Raw genomic sequence first — 20153 nt, forward strand, 5'->3', positions numbered from 1 at the left:
TACAATCTAATTTAAACAAAATGTAGCAAGTAAGGGCAAAAAACAAAAGCAGAAAAGGAGGAAGGGAGGAGGAGAAGGGTATAAAACAAAAGATCATCCAATTACAGATGAAGCTACTGAAAAGCACAATGAAGCTAGGTCATTTAAAATCTTGGGGGAGGGGGATTTATTTAAATATAAATTGTCATCTCCACCAGACACACAAGCTAACTAATCATCTGCTGGCTGACTTAGCTGGCTGCTTACTTCAGTCTGATTAATATTTCAGTGACGTCATAATGCATTTTATTTCTCAACAGGGCAAAACAAATTCAGTCTTGTTATTAAATTAGGCACCATGCTACAAGGACAGAATCAACTACACAGGCATGCATTGTTTGAAACTAACCCAGGAAAAGGGTTATAAACAGAGGTCACAGACCAGGGGGCATCTCCTTCTATTGTGGTCTCCCACCAGAAATGCTGGCTGACAACTGGTAAGTCTCACACCACAATCCAATTATGGATTCATATACATGCACACTGGTAGCAGTAACCAGAGGTGGTATATAGCTCACCTCGAATTCCAGGACTTTTGTTTAAAAAAAAAAAAAAAAAAATCATACGTAAGGGGAAAAAAAAACCTGAACCAGCAGATGTTCCTCCCCTCAAAACGAAAAAATATGACAGACTCAAAACTCAAACACCACCCCACTGCCACAAATACCAGCCCTTATCACATCCCTCCATTCCCAAAAGCCTGGGTAAACAGATGAGTCTGCAACATCCAGCGACGGTCAACAAATGTAGGCTATTTCAAACCAGGGAGAGCAGTGTCCTTTCACAGAAACAGCTTGCTGACTTTTGATATCCACAAGCTCTAACCAGAGCATCTCCACTGAATACAGATTTGGCAGTATAGTTCAAAGCAAGAGATTTCTCACCAATACGTAGGTCCTAAGCCATTCAGAGCTTTATAAGGGCTGATCTACACAAAGTTTTTTTGAAATGTTTTGTTACAGTTAAGTAGTACAACCCGTAGAGTACACACAGTTATACTAGTGAAAAGGTCACATATTAGCATATTAGAAATAATTGTGTGCATACAGGCGAACTAGGCGGTCGCCTAGGGCGCCAAGTTAAATGAGGCACCAAATGGTGCAGCAACATCACTGAGGGGGGTTTGGAGATGGGGGCGCCAATTGCATGGTTCATGTAGGGTGCCAGTTGCTGGCAGGTAGTCTAGGGCCGCCCCTGACTGTGTGTAGACCAGACTTAAGTGAAAACCAAAATCTTCAAGTTCACTCATAATTAGGGCTGAACCAAGAGCAAAAGAAGGAGCAAGGAAATTGTCACAAGGATGCCGAGACATGAATGGGAAAGATTGACCTCCACATGCTTTCAGCAGTCCATATAGCTAGGTTCCTCAATTATAGAGCTGTCTATAAAACAGTCCTCTGCCAACAACAAGGTGAGAGAGAGCTTGTTTTATCTGCTGTATCAGGTGGGAATACGTTAGGCAGACCTCATTTGTACAGGTTGGATCTCCCTGGACCAGCAACCTCAGGACAGCTGATGAGGGAGTTTGCTGGACCGGGGAGGTCAATTCTGGCTTCCCTGATACTGCTCCCCAAGCCCAGCTCTGCTCCTAGCCTGGCCAGCTCCCTGCCCCGCCACCAGACCAGGTGGTCTCCCAGCTACAGCAGGGCTGCCAGCTCCACTGCTGCCACACCAGCAGGACTCCCAGCCACAAGCCCCTGCTACCCTATCTTACATTAGTGATAAAAGGCTCCAACCAGGACTTGGGCCTCATAGCAGCCAGTGTAAAAGGAACTTCTGTCCCAAAGAACTGTCAGTGAAAATGTCAAGGTAAGGTCCTAATCCTGAAAACGTCTATGTACCAGAATAACTTTACTCACCGCTTTTACTCCTGTTTCCAAGTGTTCACAGGATGAAGGCCTATTGATTCAAGGCCCAACACTCCCTATATCCATAATATAGCTAGTGTAACAACTCTGTCAAAACAACCCTGTCCAAAAAAAAAAAAAAAATCAGGTGACACACCACAGCACATTTATGCATTCCATTACAAACTCCATGATTAAGGCAAATCAATGCTATCAATTTCAGTTAATGCAAGTTACATCAGAATACAGCCACCACTTGTGAATTGCTTGGGCACCTTTGGTTTTTTTCCCTAATACTCTGGTTTCTCTTCAGATCGTATAAATCTTATTGTCTTCAGAGAGAGTCAGAGATGCTCATGATGCTCTAGTAAACACATAGGCTACATCTACACTGGCATGATTTTCCAGAAATGCTTTTAATGGAAAAGTTTTCCGTTAAAAGCATTTTCGGAAAAGCGCATCTAGATTGGCAGGACGCTTTTCCGCAAAAGCACTTTTTGCGGAAAAACGTCTGTGGCCAATCTAGATGCGCTTTTCCGCAAAAAGCCCCGATCGCCATTTTCGCGATCGGGGCTTTTTTGCGCAAAACAAATCTCTGCTGTCTACACTGGCCCTTTTGCACAAAAGTTTTTCAGAAAACGACTTTTGCCCAAACAGGAGCAGCATAGTATTTTCACAAAAGCACTGACAATCTTACATGAGATCGTCAGTGCTTCTGCAGAAATTCAAGCGGCCAGTGTAGACAGCTGGCAAGTTTTTCCGCAAAAGCAAATGATTTTGCGGAAAAACTTGCCAGTCTAGACACAGCCAGTGGGATTTATACTGGTACAGTGAAACCTTTGTTATCCGGCACTCTGTTAACCAGAAAACTTTGTTAACCAGCATTGCCCCCAGCCACAATATTGTCACATCTTCAGGTGCACAGGCCTGGCTTGGTTTACCATGATTGGCTTAACAATTTTTTATTTAAGAAGTACTAATCATCTTTAACTCAAAATAGAAATGTGAGAACAACTGCCTCACACTACAAAACTACCAATATTAAAAACTTGAGTTTTACTATTATTGTCCATAGGTTTTTCCGAGGTTGAGGGGACCTCAGATAACCGGAATTTTTAGATAACTGGAACGCTCTAATCCCCGAGCATGCTGGATAACACAGGTTTTACTGTATAACTATACTTGCACAACCTGTAAAACTTGTGCAGGTCAACAAAGACTTGCGCCAGTACAGTTCATTTCTCTTCCCTTCCAGGAGCAAAATATTCCAATGTAAGTACCTTTACAATGCTACAACTGCCTCCACACTATGGGTGATAGTTGTACACATACTCTTCAGTCTTAGACTCACTAGAATGTCTCATTCCTGGTTACCACCAATGCAGCTGTGCCAGTGATACAAGCACTAGCACGCCAGCTATTAAATCCCTTAAAAAATAAAGCAGCTGAAATGTCAGCAGAGTCTACACTAGCACTACCAGTGGCAATGCTGCACAAGCAGGAACCCGTAGCGAGAAATTTCAAGAAAAGTAGCCTAGTGGACACAGTCTCCCATACTAATTAGAGCATCATGAAAGGTTAGCTATTAGTAAACAGTAAATTACTCTTAAGAATATACCCTAGATTCACTACACTCATTTTTGTCTTAGTATCTTACTGTCCAAAGAGAAAGTCAGAGATGTTCATAGTGGTTTACTAAGCACCTGAACATCCCTCATATGTCCACTTTCCAGAGGCAAATATACAACTTTCTCTGGCTGCATGCTTCAGGGCTTAGACCCATCTCTGACCATTAGGGATTAGAATGAAACCTTCAGAGGGAGCAGATTATCCTCTATCTGTCCAACACAGGGGCCCTGACATCTTGCTCTGAAACGTCTGGTTCTGGCCACTGCTGGAAAGAAAACACTGATCTGAATGAACCACAGGTCTCATCTCATATGGCAGTTCTCTCCTCTCCACCTTTTTAACAACTGGCTAGTCTTCTTGACAGCGTATTGGCCTTGAACCACACTAGTACTCCCTCTCCATCTTTCAGACCAGCCTCTGACTGGGAGGCCTCCCAAATGTTTCATGGTTTGCTTACATTAATTTATTTTACTGTCAAATCCTACAAGCAGCTTAATCTACAGGGTTGTCTACACTAGGATAACATATGCATACCAATGCAACACATTTGCACTGCCAAGGGCTTGCACTAGTGAAGTAACACAAGCGCAAAATTCCCTAACATACTCAAGCCTTAAATGAGATACAATACAGCAATGGTTGACAGACAAAGCTAGGAGAAGAGGTATGGGAAGATAAGGGTTATAGTAGTGGGAGATCACATGATGAGCTCATGGTTAGGCATGCATCTTGTGTTTTACTTAACGTTTACACAGTCTTCTTGTCTATGTAGACATGGCCAATCATGTTATAAATGGATTCCAAAACCATGCTTACATCAAGTCACTATTGCCAAGGCCAAAGCAGTTTTGCTACATGTTTAACTTCATTCAGGCCAGAGCTACACTGAGGGAGAAAGTCAAATTAAGATATAAAAATAACAAGTACCGTATTTTCCGGCGTATAAGGCTACTGGGCGTATAAGACGACCCCCTAATTTTTTAGTTAAAAGATAGGGTTTCGTCTTATACCCCAGCGCCCCTCCGCCTCCCCGGCTTTGCTCACGGTGTCCCTGGTCTGCTGGAGACGGTCCCCAGCAGACCAGAGGCACCAGGAGCAAAGCCGAAGCGGCGGCGGGACCCTGGGATGCCCCGGCCGCCGGCTTCCCCCGAGGCTTTGCAAAGCCGCAAAGCTGTATACCCGGCGTATAAGACGACCCCCGATTTTTGGGGGATGTTTTTTAACATCAAAAGTCATCTTATACGCCGGAAAATACGGTAGCCCTGTGGCACCTTAGAGACTAAGTTTATAGTACAATGAGTTTTTGTGGGCAAAACCCACTTCATCAGATAATGAGCTTAATCTACAGGCTTGTCTATAGTAGGATAACATATACATACCAGTGCAACATATTTATGTTGCAAAGGGCTTGCACTAGTGAAGTAACACTAGAACAAAAACTGATGAAGTGAGTGTTGTCCAAGAAAGCTCATGATACTATATACTTTTCTTAGTCTCTTAAGGTGTGTCTAGACTACAGGGTTTTGTCGACAAAAGTGGACTTTTGTAGACAAAACTATACCTGCGTCCACACTGCCTTTGAGTTATGTCCACATATGTAAACCTCATTCTACGAGGAATAACACCTTTTGTTGACAGAGTTCTGTCGATAGAAGGCATTATTGCATCTACATTGTCCTTTGTGTCCACACTGTTATGTCGACAAAGCGGCTTGCTTTGTCGACAGAACTGGATGTAGTCTAGACGCTCTTTGTCGATAGAAGCTTTGTCGACAGTATCTGTCGACAAAGCTTCTGTCGACAAAACCCTGTAGTCTAGACGTACCCTAAGATGCCACAGGCCTACGCCTTGTTTTTAAAGTTACAGACCAACACAGCTACCCCTCAAACTAAGATATGCAGCCCCGGCTACATGCATAGCATAGCTGAAGTCAACATACCTTAGCTTGACTTACAGTGGCATCCCCACTGTGGGAGGTCGAAGGGAGAAACTCTCCAGTTGACTTCTCTTACTCCTTGCGACTCCATGGAGTACCAGGGTCAGCAGGGATGCCCATCAACAGTCAATTTAGCAGGTCCTTACTAGACCCACTAAATCAACCACCAGAAGATTGATCCCCAGAGCATTGCTCTCCGGGTAAGTACAGACAAGGACTCAGTCCCATCAGAAAGCATGGATGATCCACCACTGATTTTAACTGTCATTATAGTCAGTGGCTTTCCAGACAAAGCGATAAATCAGACCAATCACAGCATATACCTCATGCCAATAAGACAGCACAAGTATCTGTAGGAGTGGAGGAAAAGCAAGTGACATTTAAACATCAACAGAGTAATATCCCCTACCCATAAGCTCCTCTCTCAGATTGGTTTATGTTTCTCTGGGGGAGGAAGTGCAAAGTAGGAATTAATGTCAGTGACAACTTCGAGCCAACCTATTACAGAAGAGAAAGCATGTTGCACTGCCCCTGAGATCCAACTTCAGGAGCCCCAGTAATTTATGGTTTCCCAGGGGAAAAGGTGCAACACCTCTAACTGTACCCTGATGGTCTATGAAGCAGCATTAGGACAAACTCCTGATATCTCTTGGGTTTCAGGGCAGCACAGTCAACAATTAAAGGAGGACCAAAGAGAGAGATCAGCATTACATTCCGAGAAAAGGGAGCGACAACAGTAAGCCAGCATACCTAACACTGTGTAAACAGAGATCTCTAACAGGTGCTCTTATGCAATTTAACTCTTGCAGAGTAGGCTAACAGCTAATGGCAAGAGTCTGCAACCTCTGGCTCCAGAGCCACATGTGGCTTTTCAGCTGCCCCTTTGCAGGCAGGTGTTTTCTGGGGAAGGGTGGAGGGAAGAGAAGAATTTCTGAATAAATGCAAGTCCAACAGTGAAGCAGGGCTCAGGTAGGCTGCCTGCATGCTGTCGCCCCATACCACTCCTGGAACTGGCTGGAATAGTCCTTGCATGTCCCTGGCTGGAGGGCAGGGGGAATGGCTCTACACACTACCCCTGCCCTCAGCACCATCCTTACAGCTCCCATTGGCCGGAAACTGGCCAATGGGAGTTGTTGAGGAAGTGCTTACAGGCAGAGGCAGCACACAGATACCTGCTCGCCCCTCCCCAACCTGAGGCATGCAAAGATGTGCCAGCAGCCACCTGCTTCTGGGACTGGCATGGGACCACAGCATGCAAGCCAGCCTGCCTGAGTTCTGCTGCACTGCTGGCCAGGAGCCACCTGTGGTAAGTGCCTCTGGGCCATAACCTGCACCCCGCACCTTCTCCCACATTCCAATCCCCTGGGCCAGGTCAGAACCCCCCTTCTCCCCTCAGGCCCACAAACCCTCCTGCACCCAAATCCCCTACCCCAGCCCCAAACCCACTCTCCGCACCAAAACTCCCTCCCCTAGTCCAAACCCCTTTCCTCTTCCTGTACTCTAGTTCCCTGCCACCAGCCTGGATCTTTGCATGTGGCGCAGCTCTCAAAATATTTTGGTCAAAGACGAAACCAAAAAAATGGCCGCTCTTCTTTGAAAAGCTGCCGACCCCTGGGCTATGGTTTGCTGTTGCTATGGAGTGGCACTATGCCAGGGAAGAAGTAGTGTTTATGGACACTAAAGAAGAACTGATCTCAACTACTTCCCTGCTGCAAGACCCCAGCCCTTCTTTCTGCCCTCATCATGTGCTTCACTTTTCCATGCGGCTAGTTCCTAATCCCTTCTTCAAGTCCTCACCGCAGGAGTTAGGGAGGTTAGGCTTAGGAGAGGGCAAAAAATGTAATAGGAGCCAACAAGGAAGGGTGGAAAGGATGAGTCAGCAAGGGAAAGAGATAAGCTGCTCCCAGGAGCCCATCTGCCCCATAAGAGATGCTGGTCCAAAGGAGACCGGCTATTGAATGCAGGGAATTTTTACATTTAGTTAAGATAAGGGAGAAGCTGAAGACTTCTTTTCTCAATGAGGTAGTGTTGTCAGAACAACAGTATAACTAAAGCACTTTGGGTTTGATTTTTTCCCAATTTTCTGCCCAAATTCCCAAGTGTAAAAATACCTTTTCTGGATCTTTTCAATTTCTCCCTGGCAGGGGCGGTCAGTGAAGGTAGGCTGACCTTCGTCTGAGGCCCTACCCCCCCACAAGAGCCAAGGTGCCTCGCCTCCCTGCCCCACCACCACCACCACCACCACAGGGAGAGAAGGGAGAGAGAATGGGCACAGGCCCCAGCCACCTTGACCCCAGAGCACTAGGGAGGGCAGGCGCTGGGGGCAATAACGCTCCACCCCAGTATGCCTACAGCAGGTGCTCTGGGGGCGGAGCGTGGGCAGGGTCAAACTGGTGGTTTGGGACCCCCACCTAGAATACCAGACGCCCATGCCCCTTGGATTTTTGAAGTACCAGAACGCCCCAGACCCAGTTCCCCGTTGCAGAAGAGATGGTGGTTCAGTTCCCCTTTCGAAGTATTTGCCGGATGATACCACACGCCTGTGCAGAAGAGGGTAGCATCCAGTTGATAACTGTTGCTCTGCGAGAGAGAGCAAGATGGGTAGGAAGCCAGGCAGTAGAGACTACCCAACTGCTGCAACAATAGGCCCACAGAAAGCAGGTTTCTTCAACTGCACCATGGTAAGTACTAGACACACCTTGCTCCTGCCTCCCTCTCCCCACAATGCACCTCTCATCACCCCATTCATCAACTCCTTTGTGTGTACCAGGCACCCGATCCCCAGCCAGCATGAGTACAGGGCATCTGCCATTCCTCCCTTTCACTTGTTACTGATTTTCACCCATTTTTTAAATTTTAAAATACTGAAATTTCCAGTCATTTTTAAACAAAATAAAAATCCAATATGATGGACTTTGAGTATGAAACACACTGATGTTGTGTGTCAAGCTGAACTCTAGGTAAACTCTCAAATCTACGTAAAAGATCAGAAGACTTTTTTAAAATATGATTTAACATTACAGATGTACAACTAAAGCCTAATTACATTCACAGAAATTATTCACATACTTGTCATGAGAAACCGACCCTAAAATAAGATTTAAATGATCTCATATGTTCTTCATATGTAGTTGTTTCACAGAACTGTGAAGGGATTTGAGAGAACACCTCACCATGCGCGTTCTGTCTTACTATAACAAAAAAATCTTCATGGCTGCAGAATAGATAGTTATGGTCAGTGTCAACAGAAAGTTACAGGCATGGAAAATTGCAAGGGTCATAACATTAGAGTTTTGTGATTTTTGCTTCTTTCCTCAGAATCTAAGCTTCCATTTTATTTTAAAAAGTAAAATTAAATTCAGCTTCTAGTTTTCCTCTCTCGTAGAAGATAGTGTTCACTCACCATCTAAAATTCTCTGCTGATGCCCTATTAACCAACCCAGAATAGAACCGCCTAGAGCCAAACAATACCAGAGGCAAAAGTGTGAGCTATTGCTCATTCACATTAATGAACCATCACCTTCAGTGACTAGTTGGGCCCTTCTATTTTAGGAGTTTTCTACACATGACAATTATTCCAGATTAAGGGCATGACCCCTCTTAAAACACTATAGCTCCACTGCAGTAGCGCTACAGACACTGCCTACTCCGATGGGAGGGTTTCTCCAGTCACTGAAGGTAACACACCTTCCCAAAAAACAGTAGGTACACGAAAGAATTCTTTTGTCAACCTAGCACTGTCTACACCGGGGTTAGGTCAGTAGAGCAAGTTATGGATTTTTCACATCCCTGAGAGACATACCTATACTGATGTAAGTCTCTAATGTAGACCAGACCTAAGGTAGAAAGTAAACTGAAAATGGAACAAGAATTTCAGAATAACTCCACGTGTGGATGCTCTACTCTGGACTAAGCGTTTTTTTTCCCCTGTTTTAGAAACCAAACCTAAACATCTTTCCTCTAAATGCCAATGTGTTTGAATATTGGCAATTTAAGCCCCTATTGTTTTACCCAGATTTGTTTTTTCAAATCAATATAATTTAAATGTAAGTTAAGTCAGTGGCAAAAAGTTAAACCAAAATAAGTATAAATCTATTTTAAGTGTGCCCACAGAGGAGTTTACACTACTTTAAATCAATTTTTCAAACAATTTTAGTTAAACCAATGCGGCATCTGTATGTAGATAAACACAGTAACAGACTAGGCCATTTTCAAACTACTTTTACAGTGGTTGTGATGTCACATCTTCTGGCAAAGAAACCAGGAATTATGAAACTTGGATTCCTCAGGAACTCACACAGAAAATAACTGTTCCAAATTTTGGCAAATTACTACAAGAAACCCTCAACTTCTAACCCATGGCAATAAAATCATCCTTTCAGATACTATGCATTTTTTCCCCAAAAGATGCTCTAGGAAACCTCCTTAAGGTCACTCAACCTATATTGACACAGGGATATCATCTTCCTCTGTGTGTTGATGTGCTTTGCACCGTATGTCAGTTCATAAGTAAGGAAAATATCATATTCATATAGTTATTTAAAATGGTGACTGCATTTTAAACAGATCTACATTTTCCCTGTGCGTTGTATACTTTTTTCCTAAAAAATGCACTTCAACTCTAGTTCTATGTCCTTATACTTCCAATGGTATTTTCACAGGAAGAACGGATTTCTCCATCACTCTGCTTGAGCAGGAGGAGGCTAGAGGTTCTATGCCCTTTTACCCTTGGGATTGTTCTGTCTTGTTTTTCAGTCTCTTCTCCTCTAAAAACCACAATGGAGAATGTGCATTTTTTTAAAACAAATCCTACAAATTTTGAAAGACATGCTTTAAAGCACCCCTTTCCACTGAGTTATCTTTTCAGTCACTTAAACCTGGCTGCAAACGACCAGGGGGTGACAAATTGTATCCATCAGGAGTTCTCCCTACATCAAATCAATTCAGGAATGAGAATAATTTGGTCACTAATGTAGACAGGGCCAATCCATTTTCGAGACCCAAATGTTAAAATGGCTCTGAGTATACTTGCAGGTAAGCCATTTGCAATCATAGTTGATTGAGGCCATGAGTTATATGTAGAGAGCCCTGGGTAGATACAAAATTTGTATCTACATCCGTGATTCATTTTTGTGGATACAGATATCCACACTCTCACCCGCAGACACAGAAATCTGCGGATATAAAGCAAATCACAAATTTTGCAGAGTTTTGGATACAAAAATTTTGTATCCGCATCCATATCTGCAAAAATGAGCTGTGGATACCCACATTCATGGATGCAAATACCTACAGATATCTGCAGATATGCAGAGCTTTAGTTATCTGTAACTGAAGCCTACTGTTACCCATAGATTATTTTTGTAGTATATAGACAGGAGCTTGCAGGCTTGCGAAATGAAAGACTACGTCTAGAGTTAAACATGGGTTCTGCATTTTGCTAGGGTTGTCTCATGGAGCCATGGACATAATATCATGATGTTTAATAACATGCTGTTATGCGAAATACGAGGCTAGGCCTAGCCCTTTTACTTTGGGGGATGGGATTATGGACCACAACGTTTTATCTTAAAGGGCTGAGCAAAGATCCTTCTAAATTGGGCCTGAATGTATCAATACACATATCTATGTGATTTTAAAATAAACCCACGGGAAAAAAATGTCTAAGTATACTTGACTGGCCATCAAAATACATTTCAAGAAAAAAATGACATTTGCCACTGTCTCCCCTCAGGTGAATCAATCCTAATGTCCATTTTCCTTTAATAAAATAGCTGGTTTTCACTGTCTCAAACACAGAAATAGTCTCCAAGAGCACTGTACTGTCCATTTGATTAGCTTAGGATCAAAGATTTGCTTGGAGGAGATAGAGACACACTACATCATTCCTAGGACAAATGAGTCACCTCAACATGAAGCCTTAAGTTCCCTAGGAAAATACATATAGGCAATTCAGAAGTAATCAAATATATAAGGGAATGCACACGTGCGGATTACACACACTTTGTCAACCATGGAACAAATCTTACTATACAGCAATGATCTGTACAATCCTTAAAACATTTTTTTACCTCATCTATTGTTCACCAAAATATACATTACAGGAAATGTAATACTGTACTAGGAGACATCTGATAAATGAACTTATTTTACAAAATTGTAGTAATCAGAAGTCCTGTGGCAGCGTGATATCTGATCATCTCTCTCCTAATAATACTCATTAAATCTAATAAGTTGGCTGTCTCTTACAACTTACTCAAGTAACAAACATTGAGGAATTGTGGCAAAGTAAAAATGAAAGTTATATAAATGGGTACAAGAGAGTAAACTTTTAAAGGAAATTCTTCAAGTTAGCTTATGATTAAATTTAAAGGGAAGGTGTGATGTAAGGTGCACTATTTCAATAGTTCAGTTTAGGATTTAAATATCCCTAGGCATACATAATTCTGACCCTAATGTCTGACCCTCAATGTGTGTCATTAAATTTTAGCTTCTCTGATAATGACTCAGGCCCTTTGCTTTGTTTAGACTCTTAATTTAACCAACAATCCATATATATTTAAACAGAACTTTCCAAATTAATCTCTCCTTACTGAGCCAGCCACAACCCAAGAGAAAAAAAATCACTCTCTCCAGTTCAGATGTCACTGTAGGATTCAAATGTATGCCCATTTTGTGCCAACGCAATCCAAGCAGAAGGATTCTAAAACCTGGGACAAACACACTAGCCTAAACTAGGACAATGTTGTGAACAATCTAACATGAAGGCTCAAAGCAGTTGTTAGTTATGTTTGTCCTTGGATAGAAGTAACAAAAGCTACAAAACCACAAACATTACAAGCAGTTAACAGGAACAGGAACAACTGGAATCAAGATGCAACCTCAAATGCGTTTTGAGATTAATATTTGAAATTACATATATTGGAAGGTCTGGTTATTCTGTAATCCTGAACTATATATAACAAATCCATATCCCCAGTACCAACATATATCCTGATTTACCATTGCTTTGATAATGTTACCAGGTACTACATACTAGAGATATTCTTCAGACATTTTAGCCTCTGAACTGGAGTATACAACAAGATGTACTACTGTACATCAGAAATGGCATTCTGGAAATACTGATTCTTAAATATTCCAAGATCACAACCTTTATACAAAGACATAAAGCAATGAGAACATAATACATTCACTATAAGCAGCATTAATAGTAATGAATCAATGAAATTCAAACCTCATTAATCTGTCTTTTATGGATAAATTCCTATAAGGACTCTAGAAATGTGGTAGTCAAAGGTGAAGGTCACAATTTGTTCAGCTACTGCCATTTAACCAGCTCATTCACTAAAATGCCAAATAGTCCATGTTGTGATAAACAGAAGATAGAAGCACCATACAGACTAGCTCTCTGCTAGAAATATAAACAGCGTAAGGGTCTAAACCTAATCATATGCCTGTCACATCCAGTCCGATAGTTAAATCTCGACACCTGACAAGAGAGTTTCAATTCCGGTTGGTTTGTTTTTCCAGGTCTTGTACCGCACCTACCACCCCGGTGCCTGCGAGATGTCACCGCACTGTTCTCCGGGGGCCCCTCGCCCTCCCACCCCTCAGCTTAGGCGAGCTCTCCGAATAACTGGCTGCCACGAACAAAAGCCGCCGGGGCCCCGCGGCTGCTCGCAGGAGCGATGCTGCCCCGGCGGGCGGAAGGGGCCGGGGCCGGTGACTGCGCGCAGACAAAGCGGAGGGGACTCCGGGCCGGGGCACTCTCGCCCACGTCCCACCCCGCACGGAGCAGCACGGTTCTGCCCGGGGGGGGTCCCGGGGGTCCAGGCCCGAGGGGGGGACACCGGGGGGGGTCCCAGGGATCCAGGCCCGAGGGGGGGGACACCGGGGGGGGTCCCAGGGATCCAGGCCCGAGGGGGGGGACACCGGGGAGGTCCCAGGGATCCAGGCCCGGGGGGGGGGGGACACCGGGGAGGTCCCAGGGATCCAGGCCGGGGGGGGGGGGGGGGGGACACCGGGGAGGTCCCAGGGATCCAGGGGGGGGGGGGGGGGGACACCGGGGAGGTCCCAGGGATCCAGGCCCGGGGGGGGGGGACACCGGGGAGGTCCCAGGGATCCAGGCCCGGGGGGGGGGGGACACCGGGGAGGTCCCAGGGATCCAGGCCCGGGGGGGGGGGGGGGGGTCCCAGGGATCCAGGCCCGGGGGGAGAATCCCGGGGGGAGGGGGGGGGGTCCCAGGGATCCAGGGCCGAGGGGGTAATCCCGGGGGGGGGGGTCCCAGGGATCCAGGGCCGAGGGGGTAATCCCGGGGGGGGGGGGGGGGGGGGTCCCAGGGATCCAGGGCCGAGGGGGGTAATCCCGGGGGGGGGGGTCCCAGGGATCCAGGGCCGAGGGGGTAATCCCGGGGGGGGGGTCCCAGGGATCCAGGGCCGAGGGGGTAATCCCGGGGGGGGGGGGGTCCCAGGGATCCAGGGCCGAGGGGGGGAATCCCGGGGGGGGGGTCCCAGGGATCCAGGGCCGAGGGGGGGAGGGATCCCGGGGGGGGGGGGGGGGTCCCAGGGATCCAGGGCCGAGGGGGGAATCCCGGGGGGGGGGGGGGGGTCCCAGGGATCCAGGGCCGAGGGGGGGAATCCCGGGGGGGGGGGTCCCAGGGATCCAGGGCCGAGGGGGGGAATCCCGGGGGGGGGGGTCCCAGGGATCCAGGCCCGGGGGGGGGGGGGATCCAGGCCGGGGGGGGGTCCCAGGGATCCAGGCCAGGGGGGGGAGGGAATCCCGGGGGGGGGGTCCCAGGGATCCCGGCCCGGGGGGGCGCTGCCGCCCCTCACGCTGTCCCCCCACGAGCGGCCCGGCCCGTGACAGGCCGGCGGGCGGCCCCCCCGCGGGCCGGGGGCGGACGGGCCGGCTGCCGCAGCGCTGCAGCACCGCGCGGGGAGGGGGGCCCGGCCGCACCTGCCCCCGCGCCCCCTCTCACCCTCGGGCGGCCCGGTCCGGGCGCGGCTGCCGCGACGTTGGCCGGGCCGAGGCCGCTGGGCCCCGCCTGCTCGGGAGCGCCGGGCCGGGCCGCAGCGAGCGCGGGGCGGGGCCGGGCCCCCGGTGCGGAGCGGGTCGCCGGGCCGGGCCGGGCTCGGGGCCGCCTCCCTCAGCGCCTCTGCCGGGCTCCGGCTGCTCCGCGTCCGATGCGCCGCTCCGCGCGCGCCCGCCCTCCCGCAGCCCGCGGCCCCCGCCCCGCCTCTCGCGAGACTTCGCCCCCCCTCGCGGCCGCGGGAGGGAGGCGGCTCCGCGCGCGGGGGGCGCGAGGCGAGAGCGGCCGGGAGGGGGCGGGGCGAGGGGAGGGGGCGGGAGGGAGACGCGGCTGGGGGGGGGGGGGGGGGTGCAACGGGTAGACCTCAGGGAGGGGCGGGGGGGGGGGGGGGTGGACGGAGTAGGCCTGGGGGCAGGGCGAGGGAGATGGGTGGGGTCTGGGGCTAGGAGAGAGACGGGGGAGGGGCGAGGGTAGGCGGGGGGGGTGGGAATAGGCGGGGGGGTGGGAATACGCCTGAGGGGGGGCGATGGGAGGGGCAAGGGTAGGCCTGTGGGGGTGGGAATAGGCCTATGGGGAGGGGCAGGGCGAAGGGAGAGGATGGAAGGGGCGAGGGTAGGCCGGGGGGCAGGCTGAGGGGAGAGTAGAGTCCAGTGGGGGGGGGACTAGGCCTGGGGGGGGGACAGGGGAAACTGGGGGGGGGTCCAGGAGGCTTGGGGGACCAGGCAGTTAAGTAGGAGGGGCAGCATCCCATGGGGGTTCAGGGAATGGGTACAAAGATGACATGGGATCCCAGGGACCCAGCCCAGTAGATATGACAGTGACACTGACCTGCCTTTTGCTGGGGGAGAAATGCCCAGATCAGAGCTAAAATTCCTGAACCTTGCTGGCCTAGCCAGGCCCCAAGCTGCAGGGCCAAGTCTGGGCTATTACCCTGCCTCCAGCTCAGAGGAGAGGCAGAGGCTAAGGGGCCTGAGCGCGAGGACTCCTCAGTTCTAATCCGGCCTTTATGAACTTGGGTGTCTCTGCCTCACTTTCCCATCTGTAAAATTGGTGCTTTGTGAGGATGAATTAAAAATCACATATTGTAGACATACATGTACATTTCCTGTGGACCAGAGATCGGCAACCTTTTCAAACCAAAGAGCCAAACTATATCAAAATTCAGAACAAGTGGTCAACAAAGAGCCATATAAGAATGCCCATTTGCATGAATGGATGAAAATATATAACTTAAAATTATTGATAACTGACATGATTAATAGCATAAATAAAACCTTGTAAACTCAGACTTTATTTAAGGGGACTTCTGCTGCTGCATCTTTTTGCACATTTCTTTGAAGTTTACAGCATAACTGGTCAAATTTCGGTTCATGCACGCATTCAAGCTACATGAGTAATGATGCATTTTTTAAAATTTTGAATTTTAATTTAAAAAGTTGCATGTATTTTGGGAATGACAAAAGAGCTGTATTTCGTTCCATACTGATCCATATTTGGCTCTAGAGTCATAGGGTGCAGACCTCTTCTATAGACTAATGCCAGAGGAATTTAAATATTTCACTTTTCCCCATTCATGCTGTTTAACTGCTTTTTTTTTCTCTCCCTTTCTCAGCTTGAACAATGGAGATCATTGAGGTCAGTTTCATTTGTGTTTATAGTTCTATATCCCTTTCAGAGCCAGGAACAAGCTTTAAGGGAAAGGTTGAAAACAGATATTTACACTGACATTTTAATGACAAATTAATGGAATCTGTTCTATTGGACTTTGGGTTTGGAAAAGTTCGCTTTTACCAAATCTAAATGTTGAGTCATATGTGAGATGACTGTATCCCCCATAGTTTGTAAAGTGCCAATACATATTAAGTAATAGCATGAAACTAGTTTGAGGCACCTTCAGTCTGAAGTACTATAAAGTACTATGTCGCAAACTAAACGTTGTTGGTACTGCTGAAAAATAGAAAAACAATACCAAGCCACAAATTCCAGTGAGGCTTTCTGTAAACTAACTTGTACTTTATACCGTATAGGAGACACTGTTTAACAGGCACTGCGAATAACACTTCAGTGTCCTATGCCATTCTTAATAGTGTGCAGGTGGTGACAACAGTCATCAGGAATATGTTGGCATGAGTACATACTATTTTCCAAATTAAGTATCTAGAGTGCTCAAGGAAATAAAAACACAGGGGAGGGAAATAGGAATAATTGTTATCTGGACTTCATGGGCCAGATCTTTAGGAAGCACCAATCAGCATAGCTCTAGAGTTACACTGACCTATGTCTAATATTTAGCATTTGTGTAGAGCATTATCTGTTCACTGTATAGTTTTTAACCAGCTATTCTCACAACATCCCTAGGAAGTAGGTGAGTAGGTATTACTCTGCGCTGTTCACCAATGAGGAACCTGAGACAGTACAGGGAAAGGATTTGCCCATGGCCGCACTGAGTCAGTGGTAGAGTCAGGATTAGAAATAAAGAGCTCCTGGCTTCCGGTCTTCAGCTCATTCCTGCAAATTACCGTGTCTTTAAAATTCCTAACAAGGAAAGCCAAACTCTTAGGCCATGTCTCTACTTATCTTGCCAGAGATTAATCTCCTGGCATTCAATTTAGTGGGTCTAGTTAAGATCCACCAAATCGAATGCTGAGGGCGGCTCTGGCCAGCACCAGTACTCCTGGCAGTGGCAAGGAGTAAGCGAAGCAGATGGGAGCATTTGCTCCTGTCAGCCTCTTCTGTGAAGGCAGTGCCAACCTTAGCACTGAAGCTGTGTACCTTAACCGGGCCTTCCAGGTGCAGGTGATAAGGATCTGCAGTGGCTACTTTAACAAGTCATGGCATATAATTAACAACAGCATTACCCATGGACACGGAAGTCATTACGAACTGTGACTTTCAATGTCAGTTGCTAAACCAAACATGAAATAAATGTGTGTTTAGTCCACTTTTGCTCAAGCTCTCGTAGGCCTCCCCTTACTGCCTGTATTTGCTTGTACTGCCCTTTCAAATGGGCCTGTTAGGCATCCGAGAGGTTACATTGGTTTAGTTTAATTTGGTAATTTACTGATGCAAGTTACTCTGATCTAAGAAAGAGTTAATCCAGTTTGTTTGACAATATCAAGGACATGAGTCGGTTTAACTAGATCAATTTAGTTACGCTAGTGTAACTTTTCTAGTATAGTCACAGCCATTAAGAACACGCATCATCACTGCACAATTGTTTGGGACAGGAAGTAAAGAAGAATGCCATGTTCCAGAGAAAGGGTAGCGGGAATTTATTCAAGACATAATTATCCAAAGTGGGAATTTCGCCAAGATATTGGTGTTAACACCCCTACCCTACTTCTGTAGCAGTGCCATGAGCTCTGTAGTGACTTCAGATAATAGCGAACTTGGTTTTATGTCTCCATACAATGATCACACCTCCCGCAGTACCTCACCCCCGTGAGTGCCACACTGGGACACTGATTCAGAACTGACTCAGGAGAAACAGGGCCTGCATTCTGTAGTAATTGGCATTCTATAAATACTTCAGGTAGATTAGAGAGGTAAAATTAAGATTACATTGAGTGCTGGCTGCTGGAGGCACAGCATCACATTTAGCTAGATGGCTAAATCTAGTTCTTCCTTGGAGGCCTCCCATCCAGGTACTATCTCAGTCTGTCCCTTTTTAACAAATTAAATAAATACCAATACTAAAATAAGTCCAAAAACATGAATCAGAGAAACTTGGCTATTACAATTGCTGTTATGACCTAACACTTTCACTGATTTTTGAAGAGAAATGATCAGCATCAAAACCAGCATGCAGAGCAAAGGGCAGAAATAATTAGCCAATACAATGCTGCTTCAAGTCCTGTCAGGGGACTGACATTTTAAACTTTATTCTCTTACTTCCTGTATTATTGATTAGAAACATTCACCCCTTGTTCATTATCTGTTAATAAAAGTGACCCTGGAGGTGGGGACTTCTGTTTGCTTAGCCATGGCCAACTGTGAAGCGTCAGAGACTCAGGAATTGTTTGGCTTTTAGTAGCCTGTCAAACCTGCCATCATTCCCCACAGTTCAGTTGAGGCTCTAATTACAGGTTAGAAGGTTATACAGGAAAAACGTGTTCTGGAGGGAGGTGGTCAAAGTGAATGGGTTTGTTAACTCTTTTGTATCAACTAGAGCAAAATATATGAGTACAACTGCCCTGTCACATGTGTACTACGTGGAATAAAGGCGTTGTGTCAGACCGTATTCCTGTGTCAATAAGGTATGTGGTAATTCCAAGAAATGAAGTGACCCTTGAGCCCGTTACACATGTACTTCCTGTATTAGCTCCACCAACAACAACACTTTACCTTTCCTTTGTGCCTTTCGTCCAATGAGTTCACCTCACTCAGTAATTACAAAAATGAGTGAAACCTCATGCCTGCTCTGTGAGTCAGCAAGGTATTATTATCCATATGGCACAAAGAGAGCGACTGAGGCACGGAGAGGGAATGGCTTTCACAGGGTTACGCAGTGAGTGTCAGAGGGGTGAACTGAACCCTGACTTCCTGTTCCCTCCTCTAATTACTGGGCTTATTGAACACTCCTGTACCAAACTGCAAAAGGGGTGGGCAGTCTGACTCAACAACTTTCCCTTCCCAAGTGACTGCTGTTCTTATGTAATTGCAAATCAGCAAATCCCAATGTGCCATTGTAGCCCGTGGCAGCCAGGTACAATCAGGATCTCCACAGAGTAGTGTGCTGCTCTGAGAGTGCTCCTCATGGGTTTGTTTTCTGAAGTATTTTCAGACTTTCCAAACTAAATGTTGATGCTTGCTAATGCTGTTTTTTTTCCCCATGTGATACTCTCACTGCTTTGGTAGCTGCCATTAGTCCCCATCCCAGAATGTGCCTGCACTACAAATTTTTGCTGAACCAAGTTTTGTTGACATAAAGCCACCACGGTGTGGCTCCTTGGGTCAGCACTCTGCATGCTCACGAGGAGAGTGTCTGTCGATGCACGGGGCGGCGCACTGTGGGTAGGTATCTCAACGTGCAAGCTATCGTGATTCAATGGGAAGATCTGGTAATGCATGCTGGGCCAGAAATGAGTCACGCAGGTTTGAGAGGGAGCAAAGGTCAACTTCCCAGCATGCAGGTGTCTCCAGCCCATAGTTTTCGTGCCTTTTTAAAAATTCCATGAATCCACATATCCCTCCTTGGTGTCAGCTATATCTGACAAAAGCATGGAGCCTGCACTATTGCCGTTAGCCCAGGGTGCATGATCCTTCAGTATTTGCAGAGCCACAAGAAGAGCCAAAACAGCAGAGAAGACAATTTCTTGGAGGACAGATTGCTGTGGACTCTCAGGAGAACTAGTTTAAGGTTGTTTTTGTTCAAACAAAAAGGAGTCTGGTGGCACTTTACAGACTAACACATTTATTAGGGTATTAGAGCATTGCTTTTGTGAACCACAACTCACTTCCTCAGATGTTGAAGAGAAAAAGAAAGACCAAAAAAAAAGGATACAGAGATGGGACTGTAACATCAGTGCTAATTAAATCAGAACGGATGTGTCTCTTCTCCAACAGTGGTGAGAAGGTGAGAATACCTGAATGGGAAATTACCTATTGTAATGCAAGAACCACTCCATGGCTGCGCTTTTGCGCAAAAACTTGTCAGCTGTCTACACTGGCC

The 20153-nt window shown here is 46.6% G+C and overlaps 1 protein-coding gene and 1 long non-coding RNA gene across 3 annotated transcripts in view; one reads left to right on the top strand and one right to left on the bottom strand.

The window, feature by feature from the left end:
• The window catches only part of TAOK1 (TAO kinase 1), a 126945-nt gene extending 112272 nt beyond the window's left edge, over positions 1–14673 (bottom strand). The window contains exon 1 of one of the 2 annotated variants that reach the window (XM_075904565.2): positions 14432–14673. The gene's annotated coding sequence lies outside the window, so the exon portion shown is untranslated. Of the gene's footprint in view, positions 1–1898; positions 2331–14431 lie in introns of those variants that run through there. The other variant, XM_025179815.3, reaches the window with a different exon arrangement.
• LOC112544153 (uncharacterized) lies at positions 344–19452 on the top strand. The gene is made up of 4 exons (XR_003087463.3): positions 344–476; positions 6112–6232; positions 16095–16117; positions 18651–19452. It is a non-coding gene; the product is annotated as an uncharacterized LOC112544153 (long non-coding RNA).
• Positions 19453–20153: the final 701 nt, after the last annotated feature.

This window comes from Pelodiscus sinensis, chromosome 21 (genome assembly GCF_052426305.1).
Source record: "Pelodiscus sinensis isolate ZL-2025 chromosome 21, ASM5242630v1, whole genome shotgun sequence".
NCBI classification, from domain to species: Eukaryota; Metazoa; Chordata; order Testudines; family Trionychidae; genus Pelodiscus; species Pelodiscus sinensis.